This window comes from Magallana gigas, chromosome 3, assembly GCF_963853765.1.
Source record: "Magallana gigas chromosome 3, xbMagGiga1.1, whole genome shotgun sequence".
Classification (NCBI taxonomy): Eukaryota; Metazoa; Mollusca; class Bivalvia; order Ostreida; family Ostreidae; genus Magallana; species Magallana gigas.
In genome coordinates, this window is record NC_088855.1 from 51,367,809 (window position 1) to 51,387,873 (window position 20,065).

Sequence of the window (20,065 nt, forward strand, 5' to 3'; positions counted from 1 at the left end):
AACTTTATCACTAAATTATGAGTAAAACAGGTAGAAATGGAGAATCCGATCACAGCAAATTCTTACGCTAACACTGGTAAAGCTATGTGTGTTTTCTCTGCAATGCTAGCTTCTTACAATAATGTACATAATGAGATCCACACGAACCATGTGATAAAATAAAAATAAAATGAAATAACAATCTTTCTGTGATGATTAAATAAATAAAAATATGTGCGGCCATTTTGTACATTTGAGAATAAGCCTGAATGTAAACATTTCCTATGGTTGTACAGAGGACACCAATGAATCCCCTTCGCATTTTTTCAGATTTTTAAATCTTTAAAATAAGTCTGTAGCTGCGCAGTTCGACAGCTGTTCTGAGTGACTAAAATGCCAATGTCCTGTTCTTGTATGCATATATTTTTTTTAAAGTGGCTTGTAGGACTTCATCTTTACTGCTTTTATATCTTTCAGCAACATTTTTTGCCATGCAGTTTCAGGCTGAAACAAGCCAAGTACTAAATGAGAGTCAACATCTTCCTAGGTTTATATCTTTAATAATAAGGATGACTGATACCTGAAATATATATATATACACAGTACATTAGTAAATGATTAGTTATCTCCTCCCCCGGGGACAAGTTTTTTTGTATACGAAAAAAAAAACTTAAACAAATAAAGTCAAGTCTATTAGAAAATAAATCTTCAGGAATGTTCTGTTAAAGTCTTCCGGACGCGAACAAGATTAAACGTATGATGTCCTTTCACAATTTTAAACGCAAAGTCTCTAGATTCACTTATCAATGTCTATGCATAATTCATTAATCAGTTCCTGATTCATCAATGTTATGTTCTGTTTTGTTGCGGCGGGGCAGTCTTCGTGGTGTCAATAGTTCCTTTTCTCCAGCTTTATTGTGTGGCTGAGGACGGAATAGAGCACGTGGTATCCTAGACTTAGAAGGTACATCTGGTTCAGGGGTGTGGTGGAATGACTGGTCCAAATCTATATTGTGTAGGCTGTTGAATTGTCTGAGTCTGAGTCGCCTGTTTTTGAGTGGGGACTATAATAGGTGTCTCATTCAATGCAGCTGGTTGACTTAAGATTCTTGTTGGTGATAAAGACACTGGAATCTTGGGCACTTGTGGCTGTGTCGTCTTGGGTGTAGTTGGAGAGCTCAAGATCACTTCTTGATGTTGAACTGCAGTTGGTGCCATCAAAGTACCTTGTGTTTGGTTGGTTTGAAAAGGAGTGAACTTTCGTAAGTGTTGGCGGTTGCGGATAGTTACTCGGCCTGTGCCATCTACACGTATAACATACTGGTGGTATTGGCGTACTTCAACAACTGTTCCTGTACGTTCCCATCTCCTGGGATGGTTGCCTACCAAGTTTTGAATGTATACATGATCTCCAACCTGTAGTGTTGGCAGGTGATGAGTGTGTTCATTCCACCGTTCATGTTCCCTTGAATGACGTTTGGCAAGAGCCATCTCTCGATGAGACATTAACTCAGTCCATGTTTCATGTGGAGAATATCCACCATCAGTATGGGAATGGCATCACGAATGGGTCGTCCAAACAGAATCAATGCTGGTGATGCTTTTGTCTCTGGGTCAATCGAATTTCTGTACATCAGTAAAGCTCTCTGGAATTTGTCAACATCCAGAGATCCAACAGCAGAAATGTTGTCCACCAGCATGCGTTTTACTTTTCTTACCGCAATCTCAGCCCTGCAGTTAGCGTGTGGGTTTGCAACTGATGAAAGTCTATGACGAACTCCCCAGGCTTTTAAAAACTCTTGAGTCTTCCCTGCTGTGAACTGTGGACCTCCATCAGACGTCAACTCCTCTGGGATGCCAAATGTCACGAAAGTCTCACGAAGTCTCTTGACAAGTCCTTCTGCACCTGATTCAGACTTGTATACCATTGACCAGTTTGAATACCTGTCAACAATAACTACATAGTCATTACTGTTATATGTGAAGTAGTCACTGCAAATCATCTGGGATGGATAATCTGGAGGTGTTATGTCAGATGGTGGCTGCATAGGGTTTGACTTGGCCATCTGATGGCAGTGAACACACTGGTCTCTCACCCTGGCAATATCTACTGTGATCTCAGGCCAATATACAGAGTCCATAGCCCTTGCACGCATAGCGCTGACTCCTTGGTGGGCTGCGTGTAAAGCATCGAGTACTGGTTTGCGAAGAGCTGGAGGTATAACAATTCGTTGGCCCATAAGAACTACACCATCAACGGTGCATAAACTGGATGCAAAGCGGTGGTAAGGACGCAAGTCTGTTGGTAGCTCCTTGTAGTCTTCTGGGAACCCTGCTTCCATCCGCCTGATGAGATTTACAAATGTAGGGTCTGATGCAGTGGCCTCACGAACCATGCTCCAAGTAACAACTGTGATAACAGCATTCAAGGCACAAGTGGCAGCAGCAACTGTGGAGGTGTCATTAGCTGTATCATTATCCTCTGTATGTAGACATAGACTGGTAAGTGTATCATGATAATGAGCAGTCATGTTAACTAAGGAATCAAGTTCAGGTGCTTCACTAGGTAAGTTCAGACGATCTGGTGGTCCAACAGGATACCGTGACGCTGCATCTGGCCCAAGGTTCTTTCTGCCTGGTACATGAAGAATCGTGAACCTGTACCCTAAAGTTTTCTCTTTGAGGTTGAGGAGTCGTCTGTTGTCGATGTCCGTGAGCGATCGATCGTTCAGAATCTGGAGTAGTGGCTTGTGGTCAGTTGCAACAAGAAGGTCTTTGCAACCAAGAACATAGTAGCGTGTTTGGTGAAGTGCATACACAACAGCCAAGGCCTCACCTTCAATAGGAGCATATCTGCTTTCTGCTGGATGTGTGAATCTGCTGCCAACTAGACATAGTTTCCAACCGTCATTACAGCAGGTAGGGGTTTTACTTGAGCACTGACAGTACTTCTGCATCAAAAAGAATCAAATTCCGTCAACAGACCAGTCGGTAGCTAGGCATGTCATACGAGCAGGGTCAAAAAGACGAACACCGTCCTTCATCTCCTGAATAATGATCTCTTTAGATTTGTGAAATACTTCATCTAATTCATTTGTCCAGCAGAATGTTGTGGATGGTTTCAAAAGAGCACGAAAAGGTTTCATTTGTCTTGCCATGGCAAATGCATATGCTCCTTGGTTTATAAGCCCAAACCAAGCTCTTGCACCAGTAATGTCAGTTGGTGTTGGGAAGTTGCTAATTGCATCTAGGAACTTAGTACTTGGTCATATGTTTGTTAGAGTGATTGTAAGTCCTGCAAAATTGACAGTGTCTTGAGCAAATTGAAACTTCTTTGGGTTTAATGTAATGCCATTACGAGCACACAGGTCGAGCCATTCACATGCCTGAAAAAATGCTGCTTCAATGGAGTTCGCCCACATACATGTGTCATCCACACATTTGACCTTGTCGTTGAAATTTGATATAGCTGACCGTGTCCCTCAAGGTATGAAAAAAACAGTGACAGACGCTTGGAATGGGTACCACTCAGTGCCTATTCGTGAAGAAGATCGCCACTTTACAACATTCATCACACCATGGGGGCGCTACAGGTACAAAGTTGCTCCACAGGGATTCATGGCCAGCGGTGACGCTTACAATCAACGATTTGATGCTAAGGATTTGAAAAGGACTTGGGACATGATGTGTTTGCCGAACAGAATGTCGATTTTGTGGTTGTAGGTCTACTGTCCGCCTTGGAGTGCCATCAGCCTTGCTGGTTACCACCATTCTTGAGCACCAAGTTGTAGGTGTGTTTTGACTTACTTGTTCCAGTACACCAATGCGAACATCCCTCTCAAGATCAGCATAAACTTTATCCTGCCAATGGATAGGAACAAGTGCTGGTTTGTGGACGGCTACCGGTGTGGCATTAGGATCAACATGGAGTTGGAGAGGCTCACAATTCATAAGTGGTAGAGGTTGATGTTCACATACATTAAATGTTGTAGCACCATAGTAATCAAGAAGCCACTCTTTTAGTGACTCTACATGTTCCTCTGTGGCCTTCAGACCGGGTGGTAAAGATGTGGGAACAGGTGGTGGTGAAGGTCGACGTCTAGGACAAGAGCAGGTTACATCTTCAGAGTTTTCCATAGATGCAGCAATGTTTGGAGATGTGACTGTTGATACATTAGGAAAGTTAGTGTGAATAATTCCCAGAGATATGAGTGCTTCTCTGCAAATGAAAGCTTTTTCCATGGTATCAGAGACATAACACAATAAACGTGTTGACATGGCACTGCTAGTAGCGTCTTTTGTTGTGATGCTTACTGCGACTGCTCCAATTACACCAAGGTCTTCCTTTATAGCTCCACGCATTACAAGTTTGACTGGAAGGAGATCCTTTTCTGTTATTCCAAGATTGTTTGCAGATTGTAAAGGTATGATTGAACTCTGGCATCCCGTATCAGCCACCATGGACATAGTGATTGTCTTTAGCTGAGAGGTGTCTTGAATGGGATGTCCAAACGATGCATGGTCCTTAGGTAGGGGTGTCATGTTCACCAGGAGCATTGGGTGTGGTTTTGAAGGTCTAGCCACCCAGTGTCCATCAAATATGTGATGTTCAAGACGTGATACTTGGTTTGTCTGTTCAGATGTAGTGCACAGCTGCTCATAGATATAACCAACTTGTTCTTGTTCTGGATCTTTGGTTGATTTCCCTTGATTGGGCGGGTTCCTGTGGCCCTTGCCTTGAGCGCAGATTCTAGAAGATGCATCACGGTGGCCCCATACTCCACAGGTAGTGCACTTGCTGCATGATTTGGTGTAATGACCTTTGACTGTACATTTAGCACATGTGAATGTCCAAGCTTCACAGTATCTAGACCTGGCCTTGCGATCATTCCTCTGTCCGTGAGCAGGACCACCACAAGCCCAACATTTGGCTCCAGCTGCTTGCGGTCTTTTTTGAGTATTACATGTGGCACTCATGGCACTAGCTGAATCTCCTACTGCACTCCTTGTGACTTTACCCTGCTCTTTCTGAGCAATAAATGATACAGTCTCTTCTAGTGTTCTATCTGTCTTGGAGTCACCTAGCAGGTCAGACATAATTTCTGGGTCTGCAATACCTCTTACTAAATTGTCCTTGATTATCTCATCACTGTAGTCAAATATATGGTTGCAACCTAATTCTTTACACGTTGCTTTATACTGGCACAATGACGTTTGGCCTCTGAGACTGGCCAAAAAAGTTCTGATATTTTAACCAGGTGATTGAGTCATTCTGTTCAATTTTATGCGTTGGACCAGTGTGCTTTCTTCTTTGACGGCCAGCCTTTTGATTGCCTTTAAAAGATCTGTCTCTAGCATACTGGCAACATCACCTTGAAGGTCACGCATAATATCTGTACGCAGATAAGGGTCACAGCAGTAGAAAAGGGCTGTAGGCAAGACATTGTCTGTGATCGCCATCCCTGTTTTGTACATCTTCCACTGTCTGGTGAATGCAGACCATTGATCTGGATCACATCCTGTGGCTATAGAAGGTGGGTCTAATTTTAACTTGTGCGTTGACGGTTGAGCCAGAGGTGGGTGGACGGTTCTGTCATGAATCTGTAGAGCAGTGGTTAGAGCAGCGGCAAATGCTTCATCCAGGTCCTGAGATTTCCAATTACAGCCGTCTATAGGGCACTGTAGAACTGGCATTGTAAATTAACTGTGGTTAAGCTGTTAGTTGAGTATCAGTCATAAATGAGAGTCAACATCTTCCTAGGTTTATATCTTTAATAATAAGGATGACTGATACCTGAAATATATATATACACAGTACATTAGTAAATGATTAGTTAAGTACATTCTTATCCTCAAATGTACATTAATATGGCCACACATCCCCCTTCAAATATAAAGATGATTTGTGCAATGAAATCAAAGCGTGAGGAGTGGGATATCTTAAATGTGCTTTTTCGTTATTACTTATAAGAGGTTCTGAAAACAAATACTAGTGCAGAGCCTAAACATATCAACATTTGCACCGTCTTATTCGCCCATGTTCTTTGTAGAAATAAACATCATTCTGCCCACGTTATAATGTAAATGATTCTGTTCAACAGACATTTCCTATTATATTTAGCATTTCTTACTGTTAGTTTTCAACTAGCCGGTAAAATCATTTATCATGACAAACCAAAATACTTGTACATAACTGCTATAATTGCACAAATAAGGACCATGTCATGAACTAAAGATACGATATTTCTGTTAGTCCTCGGTCATGAAAGTGCTGATGCACCCACTTCAGGCGTGAGTAAGATAAAAAAAAAACCAAACAAATAAAATGATAGCAAACCTGATAAGGCGTTTTTGATCTAAGAAGACACAGGCCACATTAATGTAAGGTTTTTCTAACCGGCCTAAAAAGGGCAAGTTTTAAACTTTATCATTTTTACAATACACATTAAATTTTATAGAGTTGGAGAGAGTAACGAAAGGCTGGCTTCTGCTCTTAATGTTTGTAGGAACTCAAATAGTTAACTGTATAGCAAATATTTGAAGAAGAAAAAACATCTAAAAAGGCTAGTTTTGGCGGATGAGGTATAACAATTAGTGAATAAGCAATAATTAACATATTATGCCTCTGTTTGCGAAGAAAGCTGAAAAAAACCCCCCAAAATAATGAACAATTGTAGGAGTTACAGATTTATTAATTATGAAATTAATAGATCCATATATAAAAGTAATTAATTTATTGATAATTAAATTAATATAATGATGTATTAATTATTGTACAAATAAATTCAATAAAACGTAATACTAAAGTATCTAATAAAATCTTTTATAAACTCAAAAATCTGGTCATGGTCAATTGAATAGAACAGGCAGTTATCTTGACCATGATATAAATTGCCTTAGGGTTGTAATTAAGGTTGTGGCCAAATACATAATGTATCTAGGTATTCATTTGGTTTTTAGTTTTGTCTTCTTTGATTTTATTGGTTGTTGAGATTTCCCTCCAAATTCTTGGGGCTGGTTTGTTATATTTCTTTGTCACATCAAAGAGAGTGGAGGTTATTGATAATTTAAAAGCTGACTGTTGAAATGTAACAAACTTTACCTCTAGGTAAGTTAACGTTCCTAATTCTAATAATTTTAATCAATACTTCAACAGTTCATTAACAGTGAATTCTATAATTTTGCCAAATTAAAACAATAGCTCATGCATGCACAACAAAGATTTTTCTTAAATTTATATATAAAAAATTGAATAAACATGGAGTTGCCCCCCCCCCCCCCCTCTCCACTTTTCTGTGACCATGTAAAAATTGAATTGAAAATAAGGATATGGATATAAACACTGAAAAGTATACACCCCCAAACGGATTAGGATTTTCAGAATTTTGGAAAGCTTCCCCCCCCCCTTTTGTTTTTGCTTGTGAAGAATTTTTGGATGAGTCTGTCCCCCCCCCCCCCCCCCCTTTAAAAACGATGCTACGTGTCTGTATCGGAGTGTCAAAGGTTGCGAGGATAAATGATTTAATGAAATATTTTAATTTTTTTTTAGAACAGCTACAATAATAATGACACAATAGCTTTCATTTAAAAATAATTAAGCGTACGGAAGTTTCAGCATATATATCTGCAACATTTTCACGTTACACCCATTTAATGGACGATTACTCTGGTTCACAAACTGTTAACCATTTATTGGACGATTACTCTAGTTCAAAAACAGTTAACCATTTGTTGGACGATTATTCTGGTTCACAAACCGTGAGTATTGGAGTCATGCGATTGCAGTTCATAGTGGTAGAGGTTAATTTGAAGTAAGTTGATAATAAAGTGCATGTACCTTAATTGTACAGCTTGGTAAATCGTCCATTCGACTTATCTACGACTGAGTTTATATTGTCTTGACTGTTCATGTCGTATGTCCAACTTATTATCTCATACGCAAAATACAGTATCCCTACGTACGACTAAGTAAAAGTAGTAGCGGACGCTTTCCTCATATCAGAGGCCGCTCTCTCAATTTCTCTCATTTTTATTGTAATAAATCTCATAAGCTCAATAGCGCACTGTGAAATACAAGTTAAATAACATGTAGATAATTATGTAGATGGGATAAATTATTCAACTGTTTCTTTTAAATACATTTATGTAGGTGAATTATGCAAAGATCCGATTTTATAAGATGTTCTCAACCTAGCTGCTGTGAATTTGTACATATAACGGCTCCAAAGGACATCAACATCACGAGAATTGAACTTGGTTCTTGCGTTACAATACAGGATAAACAGCTTTATACGGTTTATTACAACAATAACCAATCAAAGCAGACTCTGTATGAGTACCGTTGTTGTTATGGCGACATCTGTGTGTATTATGGTATGTATTATCGGTACAAATATGTTCATATCCAGATATATTGTATTTCTTGTTCATTGATTTATTTGATGTCGTCGAGTCAATTTTAGAGATGATAAATAATCACAAGATTTGAGTGATTACTAGTTGGCATGATGAATCAAGCATTTTCATTTAATACGTAAATATTATAATCGTCATAAAGGTACACTTGAGAAAAAAGAGATATAAATATTTATTCTAATGACCATTTTAACCATACTGGCACTGTGCCAGTTATCGGCTAAAATTTAGCGTTCTGTTTTCGTATTTCGTTATTTCTTGATATTTTTGGATAAATGTTGACATACTTTCAATGGTGATTTCCTTGTTTATCCATCATTTAAATTATTATTAATTACTCAAAACATGTTGTTTTTGTGCTTTTTAGCACGCTCCGAATTTACCATGTTTTACGATTTACTGTAGATCTCGCAGTTATCGGCTTTGCGATTATAACATAATAAAATCCCTGTACATGTTGATTTGATTTTCTGCATAATGTAATTTAAATTAATATGCCCCTCTTTTGGTCAGACTAAATGTAGTAGCTAAGGGTTATGTTACATAAACACAACTCATAAAATTTTTCGTTTGTTATCATACGGTAATACACAAAATCGAAGACTTTTCAATACACAATATTGTGCAATCAGGCGTTTAACTGCGCTTTGAATCTCTCAGAGTTAACTGATGAATTCCTTTTGTTTCTACATGTTTAATATATGTATTGATATTATGTCAAATCGAAAAATGTATATAATAACATGTCACAAAGAGGTCATATTCTAGTTTTAACTTTTCACGTCACTTCCCCCACTGATGAAAGTGCAAAGATGTAAATCAGCGGTAAACAACGACCGTTCAAGCTCATGGTTAAATTATATTCAAGAAATTTTTCAAGCAAACTTATAACTTTTCTTTATTCGAAACAGACGACTGAATATTAAAAAATCTCGGATAGTCGCGTGCTATTAACCCGAACTCTCAGTTTAGCCGATAACTGGCCTTAGCCGATAACTGGTAATGCTTACAAATTATTGTCAAAGGTTTAAAACCAATCTGTCGTTGTTAAAAAAGTATGAAATTAAAGCACGCTAGGTTATCCATTATTATCCATCTGCATGAATATTTTAAACAAAAGTTGTCAAATTTAAAGTATCTGCCCGATGGTTAAATCGCCCTACACTCTCCGCCATGATGTCAATTAGTCAACTCGTTTCTGGGCACCCCGTTCTGGAATGTTCTTTCTATTAATACTAAAATTGCATTTAATTGTTCCATTTTATTAACTTTTTTAAATCGAAGTCTGATCCAAGGTATCTGCCCGCGATGCAAGATGAGCTCGCCCTACACTTTTCGTTGATTAGTCAAATCTTAACTTCTATGCAGAAGTACATGTATACAAGTTTAGCTTTTTAAAAAAAGCTTACCGTCTTAAGAGCAAACCCAAAACAGCAGTTAGTTTTCAAAGACAATTTAATTCTTTTTTATATAAATGTCACCTTCCTCTACATACCATGGCGTGTGGAACATTTTATGTCATTATGTGTCTTTAAAGCCTAAAATTTGAGAAATGCGTACCCGAGCTTCTTAGTTGATATCGACTAAAGTAGGGTAAAAGAGGCCTTAAGAAGGGTCATGGACTCGTATTATTTTGATAAAATCAAAGTTATATCGCTGCATTCAGCATTTTGTTTAACAAATATTACATGTAGTTTTACATATCTTAGGTGCAAATAACTTTACCGATATTAGCCATACCGCATCGATTTTTTTTTTTACATTTTTGTATTTGAAATAAAAATAATAAAAGAAAAGCAAACAGTTTCAATAGATATTATAGAATATTGCTTTCAACTAGTTGGACCTGAAAATCAAAGACTAAATTTCATTCATAACAATTTGTATTGCATTTTCGTTTTCTCACTTTTTAAGATTTAAAATCTACGAAATTTGATAAGTCGTACGTGAAAAAGATCATCAGAAAATTACCTCCCTTGTGCCGAACACTATTTCAACCAATGAAATAAATGTAAATTTTCACATCATGTATTTTCTACCAATCACAAAGGAGAGGAAGTGCACAACCCGGAGACTGTAAATTATTTCAACTCTTTATACCGTCTTCCTTGGAAGACGGTAATAATCCATGACTTGGATCCGCCAAAGCGGGTTCACCACCTTACTCTCATTTTTGCTATTTCGGGCTTGTTTATCGAAAATGAAAGTAGGTTTTTAAATTATTTTTCACAATAACAACTTATTAGTTATAATTTAATTATACCTTACGGACATCATCACATATGTGTTGAAATACCAAAAGTACTCTGATGCAGGCATTTTGTATTTTACTTGCAAATTGCCTGAATTTATTAGTATAGATTTGGGTTAGGGTGGCATATTGAAACATTATTTTGGATCTTGTACTTAAGCATTGAATCATTATTTTTTGAAAGATGTGGTCTCATAACTGCAGCGGTGTGTGCATACAAATTGCATAACGCGCGCTAGCGCGTTATGACAATTTGTTTGCACACACCGTTGCAGTTATGAGACCACATCTTTCAAAAAATAATGATTCAATGCCTATATTTACGTTTTTGAACATTTATTTCCTTCCCACAAATATGATTTGTTTTTAAAAAGTTCTGACTTATTCAACGAGTAATGCGAAATTAACGGAAGAGCTATTTGAACAGCCGAATTATGCTGACAAAAATAGTGCACAGCGTTTTAAATTCTAATAACACAGTTTTATTTGTCTTTCTGTGATTTAATGAACTTAATTTTGGTACACTAAGAAATTGATCAATTGAATTCATTTAACCATCAAAATGTATTTACATCAATGAAATATTAATCAGCGTAAGTATAATATCAGGTCGTGATCCGGTTTGAAGTCGCGAGAAGAGTCAGTTCATGTTCTTCGAGAAATACTGAAGGAATACTGAATGTATTCCTACGCACCAGATTTGGTGATTGGGTCTTATATGTTATGCGTAAATATCACTCAAATCAACCAATGCAATTTAATAGAGGGAAAGAAAGTAAATGTAAATATAATTAATTAAACGTTAGTGTCATGTTTGTGGTATAATAAACTTAGGAGGCGCATAGCAGTTATATTGCTAATAATGCAATTTAATAAAAATATATGCTAAGATAGGGATCTGGAGCTGAATTGAATATAAAAAAGGGAAGATTAATAAAGGCTGAAAGAGTTACTATCATACATCATCACGTACAGATAAAAATATTGGTTTAGTTAAGGGATTTGACTTGTCGTTTCTAAAAAGTTTATAATTGAAAAAAGTCTACATAGGGATGGCGAAATATCGGACGGAAACAACTTGCAGTTTGTCACAAATGGACTTAAGTGACTTTAATTTTTTTTAACACGACATTAAAATTTTTTTGTTTTGTTTTTATAATACTGATTTTTTATTCATACAAAATATTTCTATAAAGATTGTCTTCCCCATGCATGCCCAGGAACAACTCTGCCAACAACCAGAACAGGATTACGAGCCGCGTCTTCAACCCATTCAGGGACTCCTCTCTCCACTGGTCCTCCAGAAGTTTCCATTCTCTCGAATCCCAAGAACACTTTTGTACTGGTCATCATTTTTGTGAGTTTAGCATTGCTAATACTCCTGGGAGTCTGCGCACTGCTGTATAGACGCTTCAGGTACACGTCACACATTGCGTGCAATAATAAATTATTGGCTGCAAAATAACCATCAGGCAACATTGCTTAAGTTTCAGTGCTCTCTCTTAAGCTATTTGAAAATGTCAAATAGTAACTTTTAGTTATGGTAGAGAGCTGATATATTTAGTTTGTTTAACAAATGATTTTAAAAGAGACTACCAACATCCACTCTTGAGTATCCTTCTATGAGGTAAAAAAGCTAATCATCTAATTATACTGTGGTACGCGGTTCAGTAAAAAGGATTAGAAATGTTAACAGTAAAATTTTTTATCATCTTATCATTATGGCACGTGGTCCAGTAAAGCTTATTAGAAATGTTAACCAATTGTTAACAGTGCAAATTTTATTCATTTTTAATCAATATCTTTTTTCAAGGAAATCAAGGTCGGCACCGGTGGAAGAGGTAAGTACATTTGTAATGAAAGACATGGAACGTGTTAAAAGTTTAAAAAACACAATGTAACTTTAGGATATTTCTTGCAGTTTACAGACCATTGCGATTACTTAGTTATTGACGAATCTCGAATCACCACACACAATTACAGTGTTATTGAGGCGACAAACGGATCCTACCCACAACAAGAACACAATCTGTACACAACAATCCTGAGTTCCACTTCAATTCCTTATCAATCAAGTGAATACGAAACTGTTCAAATAAATACTGAACCCGACAATCTGCGTGGTTGGGTACACGTACCATAGGCTGTCTAAAGATCCAATTTCCACCACCTTCTGCATAATATTCAATTTTATGTTTGTTTAAGGAGGTTGTCACCTGAAATAATAGTAAAAACATTCGAAAACCACTTGGATACAAAGATGAGTACCTAAAATGTTCATTTTTTTTTATTTGTGATCCATGTCACATGCCATTTTTTGAAAATATAGGACCCAAACAAGAAATAATAATTTTTCTCAAATTTTTGCTTAAATCTAACATGTAAATTGATAATTTGAAGAAATCAAACAAATATTTATAGTTTGAACTATTATTTAGTTATGATTTTAATACAGTATGAAGTTGGACACAAGTAGTGACTTAAAAAGTATATCCAAGTCAAAGTTTAAAAATTCTTGCTTTACTGGTGGCTTCAAAGGCCAGTACATAATGAACACAACAACAGATGTTACAAAATTTTGGAGTAATCATGCAAATAAAATCAAAGTACTGAAGTACTGAAAGCCGGGCTCTTTTGGTGTGTCTTTATGCATATTGTGTAGTAAAGACTGAAAATCTCTCTCTCTCTCTCTCTCTCTCTCTCTCTCTCTCTCTCTCTCTCATGCTTTTAATATCGGCAAAGCGTCAGAGAGCGACCAAATTTTGTAAGCGGCTATGAACAAAAAATATGTCTGTCTAGTAGAAGTTAAAAAGTTCAACAGTTTTTTCAAATAATAGTTTGTTGGAAGAATTCTGTGAAGAATTCTGTATTGTAGCCATTGTATTGAAGTATCAGTAGTTGTCCTAAAACAAACTTTAAAAAAATCTTTCACAAAATCATTTATATCTAAGTGAAGTGATAGTTCAGTGTTCCATTTTCCATTAATGTTATTTCATATGATGTATTGTGCTTTTTGTAAGGAAAATGTGGAAACAATTCAGCACGTATTTATGACATGTTCAGGAATACCTCCTATATGGAATAATCTTAGTATGTATATTTATAGAAAAACTTCAAATAGAGTTGGCTTTACTGTTAAAAATGTACTATTTGGTGAACTTCCATTCAGTGTTTACAACAAAGTAGTTAATTTAATAATTCTGTACTCCAAGCAATACATTTTTAATTGTTCAAAACAAGACAAAAAACCTGACATTGTTGGAATGTTACATCATCTGTCATTCAAATATAAAGTTGAAAAATATATAGCTATTAAATCATGTGAGATTACAAAATTAATAAACTCTGGGTAAATTGGAAAAACATATTTGAGATATAATTTTAAACTTGGTAAACAACTGTTCTATTTATATATGTGTGTGTATATGCGTGTATATATATATATATATCCTTTATGTTTGCTCTGAAGAGAATGTAGTATGTAAGGGAGAGAAAGAGTGTGAAAGTGAGAATGCCAAAAAATTCTTATATATATTACCTTCTTTATGAAATCATATATGATTGTGAACATGAAAACAAAACAAAAATAAATTATAAAAAAAAAAGTTCAACAGTTGCTGCCTTGAGTTTTGCAACAAGATATATATATTTAATCCCCATTTCTTCATTGCGCAGCAAAGTAGTTCATGGAAATTCATGCGCATTGTATGGGTCCAAAATGCATAGTAATGTTTTAAAAACACGTTATTGATAAGAAAACTAAAAGAGATAGACAATTCATTCGAAGTTTAAAAAAAAGAAACAAAATGCCAACACTTTTGACAAAACGTGGCTCTTTGTGTTACTATTTGGTATAGCGGAAGCTTTACTTTGACGCTGTTTGGTTTTTTGTTTACTTTTAAAGTTGTACTATGTACAGTAACATTGGCGATTTGCCTGACTATAGCCAGGACTCTGCTTTCAGCAGAGCCCGGCTAAAAATTATAGTAATGTCATCTTTCCAAAACTTTGCATACAAATAGACATACATTTTTAAAATGTCTCATTTAAGAATAAAACAAACAATTTGAGATTTAGCATGAACTAAGCTAATTTTAGGCCAAATTTGGAGTTATTTTTTCTTAATTTCTATACAATATAAGCTAAATATGCCAAAATATATATATTGATAGAAATATCAAAATATTTTCTTAATATTTTTTTTTAGAACATCATGAATATATCGTTATACACAAACTATTTAGAAGTTTGGTCTGCAATGAAAATTAGGAAGCTAAAGTAACAGTACTCTAAAACTACGGAGTTATGAAAATTGTTCATTTCCTTTTTTTAAAAACCTTCCATCAAAAATTGTGATTTATACTACTAGATTTAATTAATATGTGATGCAGAATTTTCAGATTAGAGGTGACCCAAAATAACTACCCAAAACCTAAGGAGCGAACGTCTTTAAGTTGAATCAAAGTACTGAAAGTACTGTTAGACGGTGGCGTCGTTGAAAGTGGCATATTTCATGTAACAATGAGTGATGTATGATATTTTTGTCGAAAACCGCGGCCAGTATCGCATACATGTACTAATACTTAACGCTTACTCGCACAACTGGTCGTGAGTTTCCTACATGGATAATTCTGTGGAAATCGTAGCTGTGATCTCAATCTACACTTTACATATGCTGTGTCTCTTGGTCGTCATCTTTTGGGAAAAACCAAAAGATTTATCACAGTAGTCTTTGTCGTATAGAAGTTTGTATCTATATTTTGTATCAGTATGTTTGTATCTATTTCAGTTGACATTAAAACCCCGTTTGAATGACTCATTAAATATGCCACCACATATTGAATGAATAAATCAAATCCAAAGCGATTTTTTCATCACAGTACGTACGCCCAAATATTTGATTGTTTGAAGAAGGGGAATTTTAGTTTTTCCCTTTTGACCTTTGGGTTGACCCCGCAAAGAAGAACAACTTTTGAAAAGTGTGGATTGGACTATTGTGCTTTAAATATATTGTAGATTTCTCAAAGTAACGAGAACAAATAAAGCTTTGGTATGATAAAATACTTATTTTTACTAACTATTTGGGCATACATATAGTACATGTATCTTAATTGTCCCTCTCGACAGCATTTTCCCTCAATTTCTTCACGGGGAAAAAGTTGCAGTCTTGTGGATCATCACATTTGCTTTTTTCCTCATAGTCAGTTAATACATTTAGGTGTATAGAATACGGAATGGGTTTACAAGAACCTGTTTGATAAAACTGGTATTGCTTTTGGAATGCACGTCATCATGAAACAGAAGAGTCAATCAATATTTTATCTTCGACTTTAGTGGATTATTTCCATTTGCTCACAACGAAAGTGAATGAAAATTTTTAAAAATATCATACAACATTCGGTTCAGGGGCGGATACAGGATTTGTAGTTAGGGGGGCGTGGATAAAATTATTGAGGCAGGGGGTCTGGGTTTTCGTATATTTTGAAGGTTAAACCAGGCTCAAAATAGTGGTATTTTTTCAGTACACTTTACACAAAAGTATATAACAATTTGACACATATTGTTACTTATACCTAATACATGTATTGGATTAAAAACAAAATATTTTAGGCATTTATGAACTCCCAAAATTAACCAGGTTATCAAAGTTACAACATTCTAATGACGTTACGGTATCAGACCCCCTATTATCTGTTAGAAATATCTGATGCATCAAATCTTCAATATTCTTATATTAAAATAGTCTATTTACCTAGAAAAAATTCAAAAAATATACAGTTATTCAGAAATTTCTGCTTGCATCGCAATATGGAAATGACAGCGCAGTCTACACTTGAAACAAAACTGCTGGAATTTCCAGTCGATTCTTGGTCGAAGCCCCAAGTTCAGGGCCCTGGGGAATTTGATGCAGCCACCATAATAAAATGACCAACACTGCTTGTTTTAAACACTGTTTAATTGGTTTGTTATCAGAACCTGTCAACATGCATTAGGATTAGATGTTTATAGATGTTTATAGAGCAGCAGAATTACAGTCAGCATGGCACAGCTAGTGTATCAATGAGGTGTAATATTGAGTCAGGCATAATTATAAATAAAGTGAAACACAAAATGCTAACTTTTCTATGTAAAATTTATCAAATCATCTACAGTCATGCATACTTTGAAAATTTTAGGGGGGGGGGGGCGTGCGCCCTCCACGCCCCCCCTTAAATCCGCCAGTGCGGTTGCGGCAGTTTCATTAATCAACGTTTTAAACATTTGTTCTATTGTATTTAGCTATAGATTAATTCAAATCATTTGAATGAATTCGGGAAAGTCAAATGTATATTTTATCGCTTCTCAGTACAATTTAACACGCATAAATTACTTGCTACATTAAACTTTTCTAGTAAACGTACAACAGATATTGATTCATTATACAAAATAAGTTTTTAAAAACACAAAACAAACAAAATTCAAGCTGAACACACGTTTTTCTGATCGTACAGCTGTGTATATAAAGAAGATGGGGGAATAAGATGGCCCAACTGCCCTTTTGGTTAGTCGTAAAATACAATTTCAAATTTAGCATTTTTTCAAATTAATATATTTGATATGTTATAAAACAAGTTTACAAAATGGTAATTTCTAACTATATTCAGTTTGAAATATTTCATAAGATAAGAAATAAAATAATAAATCTTTAAGTTTTGGTGGTATCGAACCCACAACCTAAAAACCCAAGTTCTATAAAGTTTCCTAATGGCTGGTGCTCTAACCACTGAACCATTTCTGCGTTGTTTAAATGCTATATGAGACTATGACCACGAATTTACGGACTTGTATTATATTTCTAAAACGTTCAATTGTTGAGCTACAAAATGACATTTTTGAACTGTAGTGGGTCATCTCTCCACATTTTTGTTGAGTACAATCGGTTAATTTAAATTCCATTAAACCACATTTAGACTGTAAAAAAAATGCTGAGCTCAGACCCACTCTATGAAAGAAAATACATTGAAGTTATAAAAATTACACTATCAGGAGGTTTTGACACGCATACGCCAGTTTAAATCAATATATTGCAAGTATTTAAAATATTTAAAGATTACAACCCGATGTTACGTTAAATATACATTGTTTTTAATTATTTTTTAAAAAAGTATCAGATTTAATGATATTTTAATTTTGCCGTATCTAATCATTCCTCATATGGGCATTTTACACGCCTTATTCACCCATCTTCTTTGATTTTATTCTTTGCATGTACTAGATCTAGACAATAGATCTAGGGTTCGCAAATCCCGGCAATATTTTCGGAAAGCTATATTTCTGTAGCTCAGCAGAATTCTACAGTCATCTATGAAGCACATTTTTTTGCCTTCATGTTTCATTATTTATCGCAAATATAGCATGGATGTACATACGCTACGGCCGATGTAGCATTGCGTTATGTGCTGACACTTTCTAACCGGTGTGTATTTCAATTGCGAGTCGCAACAAACTGGCTTATTTATATAGGCCCGCCCATTTGTAAATGCATGTTGACAACATGATGCTAACGCATGGAAACAAATGTCGAAGAAAGTTCATAATAGAGTTGTACTCGCAAGTTAAAAATTATTTGAGAACAAACGGGGCGATGTTTACGTACATATGTAAATAATGTTATCTGTTAGTGAAAAAATGCCCCCAAAACCAAAGAAAAGATTCTCTAATACATTTAGCAGTGACGGGCGCATATGAATTAAAGTCACTATTTGTACTTCGCTCATCGAATTGGGTTATTCAGTTCATTGTGAAAAAATTCGACAGAAACTGTTTAGATAACAAAATTATTATATTTTACATTACCGTTCACAATGTACCATAAATGTATATGGAGTATCGCATGTTTTTTCTCACAAAAAAGCTAGCGTTTGCTGCAAATTAGAGATACACGAGCTGACACGCCGTGAAATCCATTAGACGTTTTACAGCATATGTAAAAAAAATCTGAACTAAAAATCTTTGAAACATCGTAAAAAGTAGTTTATAAACATTTAAAATGGCGACTCGATTTGCACGTGAATTTTACAATCCGACGTCGATTAGCGTGTTTGAGAGAAAGTCAGCAGCAAGTAAAGCGTCAACATCTGCAGTAAATATTGTCTGATGAATATTGAGGTGCCTGTAATAAAATTAATGTTTCTACAGACTGAGTGAGGTATAAAATAAGGTACATTGTAAATCACAGGTCAGTCGAAAATTAAACACATTTGTATCGTAAATTTAAAGTTTTTTGTGTGTTTGAAAACACATGCTCTCTTGTAGAAGAAACTGTGCCATTGATCGGTTGACGTTCAATAAAGTGTAATTTATGTAATATTCATTGTCAGTATCTGTTGTGAATTCTTTGGAATAAGCTACAACAACAAAAAATATACTACTCAAAGAAAACTAATGCGTTGAAAATGGCTGAATTTATCGATGAAGCATAATTGCTGAAATATGAAACGTAATGGCAAACCAGTTAAAATAGTGTGTTTCTGACAATTATTTATATCATAAAAACAACAAGCAATTATTGTGAGATCTCTTGACCAATTATCGCATTGATTTATTTTATGCAGTCCTGATACAAAGTTAAAGGTCAAAACTGGCAGTTGGTGCTTATATTATTAATACCGCGAAAGCAGACACTCACAGGGTAACGGCTCATTTAAAATAAAACAGAATTTCATACATTATTTAAATGTATGTACAAAATAATTAGCAGCTATAATGCTTAAAATATCTACTAAGATTAAAATTAGTTCTCATACTGAAATCGACACGTAGATAAAACATTGTCTGTATAACACTGCATACATGTACCTAACAGAGTTATCGTTCGTTATCCGCTAGTATCCCCGTGAGAAATACTCTTGCGGTCAGGACCGTAGCAATAGACCGTGGCTATTTATAGCCACCGTCTAAAAATGAGAAAAAATATGAGGGTGGCTAGACTCCACAGCCCCCTCCCCTCCCATGCGACTTGCCTGAAATATAATACTAATAAATAATTATACGTGCATTTCAACCCTAGAGGAATGAAAATTTACTTTATTTTGACATGTCCCTATCTAATAACCGAGCAGACGAATTTTATGATTCTATTATAGTATTACTCATTTAATATAACATTTAAAACATTGTGTACATAATAAATTAAAAGTTCTTCCTTATATACGGCATTTCCGTTGTAAAGGATGACATTTAAACACATGAAAACGGCCCCGTTTTAAACAATGAATTATAGAAAATATACCATGCTTTTGATAAAATTAATCTATTACAAGAGTGAATAAAATGACACATCCTGATTAGTGTTAAGATATTGGGTTGTTTTTATTGCAATGAATGACGCATCGCCGATGATTTTTGTACACCTTGTAACAGTGACATTTTGTTCTGGTT

General features: G+C 35.4%; 1 long non-coding RNA gene across 1 annotated transcript; it reads left to right on the top strand.

Moving 5' to 3' along the window:
• The first annotated feature begins 11,137 nt into the window (after positions 1–11,137).
• LOC136274081 (uncharacterized) lies at positions 11,138–13,436 on the top strand. Its single transcript, XR_010712371.1, has 3 exons — positions 11,138–12,061; positions 12,459–12,486; positions 12,567–13,436. It is a non-coding gene; the product is annotated as an uncharacterized lncRNA (long non-coding RNA).
• Positions 13,437–20,065: the final 6,629 nt, after the last annotated feature.